The sequence below is a fragment of the Triticum aestivum genome, chromosome 1A (genome assembly GCF_018294505.1).
Source record: "Triticum aestivum cultivar Chinese Spring chromosome 1A, IWGSC CS RefSeq v2.1, whole genome shotgun sequence".
Taxonomy (NCBI): domain Eukaryota; kingdom Viridiplantae; phylum Streptophyta; class Magnoliopsida; order Poales; family Poaceae; genus Triticum; species Triticum aestivum.
In genome coordinates, this window is record NC_057794.1 from 210,787,949 (window position 1) to 210,795,644 (window position 7,696).

Consider the following 7,696-nt stretch of genomic DNA (forward strand, 5'->3'; position numbering starts at 1 on the left):
GTGTTCCGTTTGCGAAATTCTACGATTTTCCGAATTACTCTTTAACCGTAGGGAATTATAGAAAACTTTCAACATGTGGAAGAAGCGGTTTTGCAGCAGCTTTCCAACGCCATATTATTTGCCTCATTCCGATAAACAGTTTAAAATGCGATCGAAAATACGATTCTTGTTTTTTGTATGAAGGAAAAACGGTTTTCAAAACTGCTCTTAAACCGCTTACATTTTGCCAAAAATTTAACTTGGGTCATGATACTGGTGTCCATGGCTTTCCAACGGTATATAGCAAGCCCCATTAGGACACCTTTTAGCTGAAGTTCAACCTAGTACACGGGGAAGGTCAGGCACGTTACTCGGGAAGTTCATGTTGTGTTCAGAATACTATTCTGATCCCGTGATCACAATAGTGTTTATGTGTGTATATATATATATACTGCGATTTTTTCAATCACAGTTCGGACTTGCGCCCTAGCGCATGCACACCCAGGGAAAGGAACCCTTAACGGAAGTATTCTCTCTCGAAGATGTTTCTTACATAATGTAATATAACATAACTAGCCGGATACAACTTGTCTGTTCAAGCAACTATGACCCCTACGCCTGGTTTCCATGCATACCCCGGTCTATTCGGCCGCACGGGTATTCGGAAACACTCCATGCCTTCGAGTCGAGAGGTCGAAGCAAAAAGGTCGGTCATGACAATCGTTTTACAATCCAGCTAGAAGGAAAGTACATAGTCACTTAGGACTCAAAAAATTCCTCCTCTATACCGTCCAACAGGCGGTCTAACTTACAATCCTGTTGGGAATATCTAGCGGCCACCTCTACTTGGTCATATACTAAACTAACGGGAATTTCTTCCCCATTTGACCCTAACGGTCTGACCCGGGCCATGTGATTTGGATCCAGCTTGGTATACCGTGTTTTCACCATGGCCCAGGCCTCTCACGCACCCTCCCGGCAGGCCGATATCTTCCATAGTCGGATACGCCGCCGCGCTGCCTTGAACAGCTCTACAAGCTCCTCCATATTCCCCGGAGAGGAGGCGGATGGCCATAAGGCCTTGGCTACACTCCGCATTGCCTGCCGAGCTTGCTCGTGCAATTGCGACAGCACTTGCAGAAGATCACTTGATGATCCGGACACCTCCTCTTCGGGATGGCCCGTCAACATACCTGCAATCATGGCTATATCAGCTATTTTTACCTCCAAACTGTTATAAGGTAAATTCGACCATGTACTGAATATGCCGCCTCGCAGCTTTTTGTTCTCCTTCACGGAGTCGGCTAGCTGGGCTCGCACATCTTTCAGGTCTTCGCCCAGTTTGGTGCTTGAATCCTGGAGTTTGTTCTTCTCCTCTCTAACACGGGTCAGAATGCGCTCGCCTGCGGCATGTTGTCTCTTCGCCTCTTTTTTGCTCGATTGAGCGGCCTTCAGTTTCTCTTCCAATTGGTCTGACGACCCTGTTATGAGACAAAGCAGTAGTTTCAACACAGCTGGCATATCATTTTTGTTTCTCGATGGAGGGAAATATTACCACAGGATGCCTTCCTGAACTTTTCCAGTTCGGTGGTAGCATCAGTTAGTTGTGTCCGGCACTGCTCCAGCTCTTGGGCTAGCAGATCGTTCTTCTTTGTAAGAACCTGGTTATACAACGATCCTTAAAACATTTGTCCCAACTGCTTCAAGTCTCGGGGGCTACTGGCACATGGTTATCAAATTCGGACAAGGTAAACTTACCTGCACATCTTTCAAATGCTGCTCTGTGGCTCTCTTAAGCCCATCTCGAGCAGCCCGAATGTATGCATCAGCCGAGCTGAAGACATCAAACGCCTCTTTTGAGAAGCGGGGATTTCGTAAAACGGCCCTCCGTTGCCGGTGATTCATGGTGCTCTCCACTTTTGAATTGGTGACGGACATATTTTTCAAACCTTCGGTAGAAGGACAGTCCGACGCCACTCCCATATCGTGCCCCGTCTCTTCGGCTGGGGCCGAATCCTGGCTATTAGGAGTACGACTGGTCGGGTCCCCGGACACAGTCCATCGAGCCTTTTGCCTGATACAAGACGAACAGAGGAGTCACAGTTGGACGCGATTGCTAAAAGAGCATAGTTGCAAACCCATACCTCTTCAAGAAAGGCCCGACTGTATCTCTGTTTGCCTTCCTCTTCGAAGACCTGCCCGGCGTGGGAGCTGCTCTCTTTGGAGATTCCCCTGGGGCAGCATGACACGCCGAACGCCTCCCCTTCTAAGCACAGGATGGTACGGTGGGTGAGGAAGAATGAGAAAAACCCTCTTGGACAAAGTGTCTCCTGATTACTTACATGTGAAGCGGGGAGAAGACCGGGATAGTCGGCGATGATGGCCACCTCTGTGCCGTCATAGCTCGTTTGGTAAAACGTCCCATTGTCGAGCACCACAAATATATCCGGATCTTCTTCGAATCCAGGGTCAAGGTCCCTATTGTGGCCCTCGGGCTGCGGGGCGGGGCTGTGAAGCCCCTAGGAAATCTTTCGCCAGTGTTGTTATAAATGGACGGATTAATATTCATTGAACGAAGCTCGGGGAGTGGAATGAGTAGAGCAGGGGAGCTGGGGGCTTACCCAGCTAGGAGGACTGTACATGGAATATCCTTCTCTGTGCGTGATGCACAGGAACTCCTCTTCCTCACCCTTGAACAGTTCGGCCAATATTTTGGCTAGGGCGGCAGGGGTGTCCGGACCCTTCCTACCGCAGCGAGAGGCGTCATCCTCCCCATTGTAGTTACACATGGGAAGTCCTTTGTATTGGAGTGGCTGGACCCCCCGCACTATGAAGGTCGCCATCACTTCGGCTATCATATATCCGGACTGGGCAAGCGTCCTGATCTTACTCAGGAGTTGGCGAACTTCCGCACTATCTTCCTCCTCGAGGCTCCGAGGGCGCCAGCTGTGGCGTTTCTTCAGAGGAACACTTGTAAACTTAGGGAGACCCCTCCGGACTAGATCTAGAAGTACGACATCCTCGATATAAAACTACTCACAGGTCCAATCTTCGGAAGCTTTCTTCCATGTGCCGGATAGGTATCCGGTCTCAGCAATGCGCCATATTTCGGCTCCGCCCACTTCAAATATCGATCCCTCGTGGTTACGCGGGACAAGACAAAATAACCTTCTCCACAGATCAAAATGGGCCTCACAACCCAGGAACAGTTCGCATAAAGCGAAATAACCGGCAATATGCAGGATGGAGGCTGGGGTAAAGTTGTGCAGCTGGAGGCCATAATATTCCAGAAGCCCTCGGAGGAATGGGTGAACTGGAAATACCATGCCCCTTAGCAGATAGGGGACGAAGCACACTCGCTCCCCTGCAGATGGATTGAGGAAATCCTCCGCCTGCGTTTTGCCGTTAAAGGAAGCCAACCCTGCTCGAACAAGGACTAGACCCGCAAGGGGGAGAAACCCCTGCGTTTGCGGCTTCTCCAGCTGACCATGGATATAGAGCACTTCTCCCACTCACCTCTCTCTGGGCCGCAGAGACGGGAGGAGGTGCTGGGGATGCTAGACATGTTGGAATGTTCTTTCTTGGCAACCTTTGAGGATTTTCTCCGCAAGATGTTGGATGGATCTGGGATCCAATCTCGTTAAGTAGACACTATCCCTCGCATGGCTAGGGTGTTATGTGCAAAAATACCCTGACCTCTCGCATTCGCTCGACACGTGGAAACTGAAGTTGTTGATACACAAAAGCCAAGGGGAGTAACATTAAATGGAAGGCCGAACATACTACTTGGGAGTCATCGGTGGAGGAACCTGCCTTGCAATGTCAAAGACAATCTATGCGCCGAACACCTCATCATTGAAGACTGGTTCAGGGGCTACTGAGGGAGTCCTGGATTAAGGGGTCCTCGGGCGTCCGGCCTGTTAGCCATGGGCTGGACTGATGGGCTATGAAGATACGAAGACCGAAGACTGCACCCGTGTCCGGATGGGACTCTCCTTGGCGTGGAAGGCAAGCTTGGCGACCAAATATGAAGATTCCTTTCTTTGTAACCGACCTTGTGTAACCCTAGATCCTCCCGGTTGCTATATAAACCGGAGGACTTAGTCCGGAGGTAGAGAGATATATTCATTATCATAGTCATACAGGCTAGACCTCTAGGGTTTAGCCATTACGATCTCGTGGTAGATCAAATCTTGTAATACTCATATTCATCAAGATCAATCAAGCAGGATGTAGGGTATTACCTCCATAGAGAGAGCCCGAACCTGGGTAAACATCGTGTCCCATGTCTCCTGTTACCATCGACCTTAGACACACAGTTCGGGACCCCCTACCCGAGATCTGCCGGTTTTGACACTGACACCTTGCCTTTTCGATCGTTGCTACTTTTGTGCTAGCCTTCTTAAGGCAAATCTATTTAACTTATGTTTGTACTCAGATATTAATGCTTTCGCTGACTCTTGTGTATTCGAGCTTATGTATTCGAGCCCTCGAGGCCCCTGGCTTGTAATATAAAGGTTGTATTGTTTTAATTTGTGTCTAGAGTTGTGTTGTGATATCTTTCTGTGAGTCCTTAATCTTGATCGTACACATTTGCATGTATGATTAGTGTACGATTGAATCAAGGGCGTCACAAGTTGGTATCAGAGCCGACTGCCTATAGGAATCTACCTTCCAAACTCCTTGGCCGAAGTTGAGTCTAGTCATTACAAAACTTTTACTAACATGGCTGTGCGGCTTACGAGCCCACGTCACCATTGGGTGGTAGTAGGATCTTTTATTCCTCGTCTATAATCTAGGACTCTAATCTCTCTTCTATTCGGGTTAAAATGGTTTTACTAACTCTAACATTAGGATCCCATGATCACATTCACCTGGAGAGCCCCTTATTACAGATGATCGCCTGCTGCACCAGAAGATTCTAAAGATACTCTATGATGTTCTCTCGAGACTTTGTGCAATCGCTTTTGCAATTCCCTTTCATCGATAAACCCCCTATGGATACCACGTACACTTCTCATTCATACAATCATTCCTTGTTGATATTGTTATTACAAGATACCCCAAAATTCTCTCTATTGTTCCGAGAATACTTTATGCCCACTGTCTTGCAGTTCTTTGCCACCTGAATACCCCTACGAATAATTTCTCGCACTTACCGAGTATCCACTCATGCCAGTTGATTCATGTATTTCACAAAAGTCTTCGAAATACCTTTTGTTCTTCCAAAAATCCTCAACAGCCTAATGCTCTTGAAATTCTTGCTTGCAAGCATTATGATTAATCCCATAAGTCTGGTAATCTTATTGGCATCCTTTGTCATTATCATTTTGAGTCCATTGATTCAATATGTTGCGAATGCTCGCAATACTCAATCAGATCCTAGAATTCATCCTTCTGACTCAGGCGTCATTTTTAAACATGAGCTGGATCTCGACCGATCAAATTGTCATCGATTGTACCCCTAAGCTTACTGAATCTATCCATCTGTAATCACAGTGTTTGCTTCTAATCCCTTGATTTGGAAAGCATAATTTCTTTACATTTGAGCTTTGAATTAGTCAATTGTTTCTATAATCTGATCGCTTGCATTCTTTCTTCTTCTGGTTGAGTACCGTTACTCACATTAGATCCTTTGGTGGACTATTATACGACCGTTCGTGCATATTCTCAAAACCTGGAGTTCTTTCCTTGATACATAATGCCATTGGTAAATCCTATTCTCTGATTTGGCCAACCATGCTCTGCTTTCGATGCTGGTGATATTTACTCATTATGCTTGTGGTATATGTTCCTAAGAGGCCTCGATGGGCTGTACCTATGCCTTTTCTAATCTGTGTGAAGCCGGAAACTACTACGGGTCATACTCTACTGGTGTTATGTCAGATAAAAATTCAACACTACAACTTCGTCGAAGGAGAGAAGTGAATGAAAGGTTATGCATTAGAAAAGTGGGAGTCGACCTTGAACTATGTGGTCATGCCCATAGACACGATGTAGATCCTATCATGGAAGCTTCTTGTAATAATAATTGTTTCCTTGATAACTATCATCTGGTATATGTGAATTGATCCTCTGCAACCGTGGTTCCGACCAAGATTGTTCTTCTTTGATCCCATTTCTCGGACAAGTTAAAACACTTGTCTTCTGCAGAGCAATACCCTAGTCCAACCTCTACTTTGATCTTTCGTCGAGTATTACCCCCCTGGTATCTCGAGATTGTCACAAAACTGCATAACTTCTTATGAGTGTTTCATCAAGTACTACATTCTCACTGATTCCAAATTTTTCATGGGCTTTGAGTTATTAAACACTCAAAGACACCGATAACTTAATCGAGTCTGCACCATGATTAAACAACTCTTGGTAACCTTCATTATTTACGAGTTTGAACTCAATCACATCATTCCTAGCCTGCTTGGCTATATCATTATCGTGCCGATTTTAACTGTGCTACCTGGTCCTTAATCCCGGAGCACAACTTTCGATGATGAGCTAAGCTTACGTTGATCTTTCTCGTCATATCATTTCACCTTGTACATCAAGCTTGATTTCGAGTTTGTGTCATACCCGTGGTTCCAATAACCTTTTGCTTCATCATTTCTTTGACTTGATGTCATCGCTGATTGATTACATCTTCATGAATCTCTCGACAAATGTGTCATGATCATCATCAACATTCTGAAATCTTCCAGGATATCAATCGAATTCATAATGATAAATACCATCCTTGCCCTCGAAGATTTGTATTATCACCGACCACTTTATTGCCTTCCGTTCAACACAAACTTGTTCGTGTTTTGTGTATACCTTGAGTTCCTTGCTATCCAGTTTGTATTGTGTTCTACCTTGAAGTATTGCCATCTTTTATGTCAAGGATGTCTTGGAATTTCACCGCCTCTTGAGAATTCTTGATAAAAGTGATACTTATCACCATCACCATTCTTTCTTGGTCCCCATGTTGATTCTAACCAGGATACCAAGAAGTGAACGGTGCTCCTTGGATTCTGTACTTCTAGCAACCCTATTGCTTTGAAGTTAATGGTTAACAGTTCATTGTTAGACTATTAGTTATTGAACGACCATTCTAACATTGATCATGCTAACTAAGCCCATATCTCGGGTGCACCTTTCAACCAATGTTTAATTGTGTATGTTTTTTCTCAAGCATACATCATTATATCATTTGATCTGACAAAAGTTATCTCCTTGTTCATATAATTGTGGAAATCCATCTTTTTGGAAAATCTCAATGAATTTTTGATGAGTCCATCAGCCACCTCCTCGTCCCCTCCTTGGTTTAATGATGAACTCTTTTGTGGAACTCGCTTCCATAGTTCATTTCCCGAGGATCTTACAATGTCATATCATCAATTTGTGTTGCACCTTTTCTTCTCGGGCATCATGAGCCTGAGGTATCCTAACACCGATCAGATCTGAATCTCGATCAGATATGATGGTTGAAACATATTTCCAAGAGTTATAACATTGGTCTTTATATGACCCGGTAAGGTGATGTCATGCCTAGCACACCTGGCCGAAGAACCTATTATTATAGTTTCCCTTTTAGCAAGGTTAACCATTCTTCCATGAGGAAAGTATAAGACTTATTCTATGAGTGTTCCCGATGGATCCTTTGTGTATGCAAAGTCTGACCTTTGCTTGAAGACCATGTCAATGCTATCCCGAAGCATGTCAATGGTACTACGATTTTTGA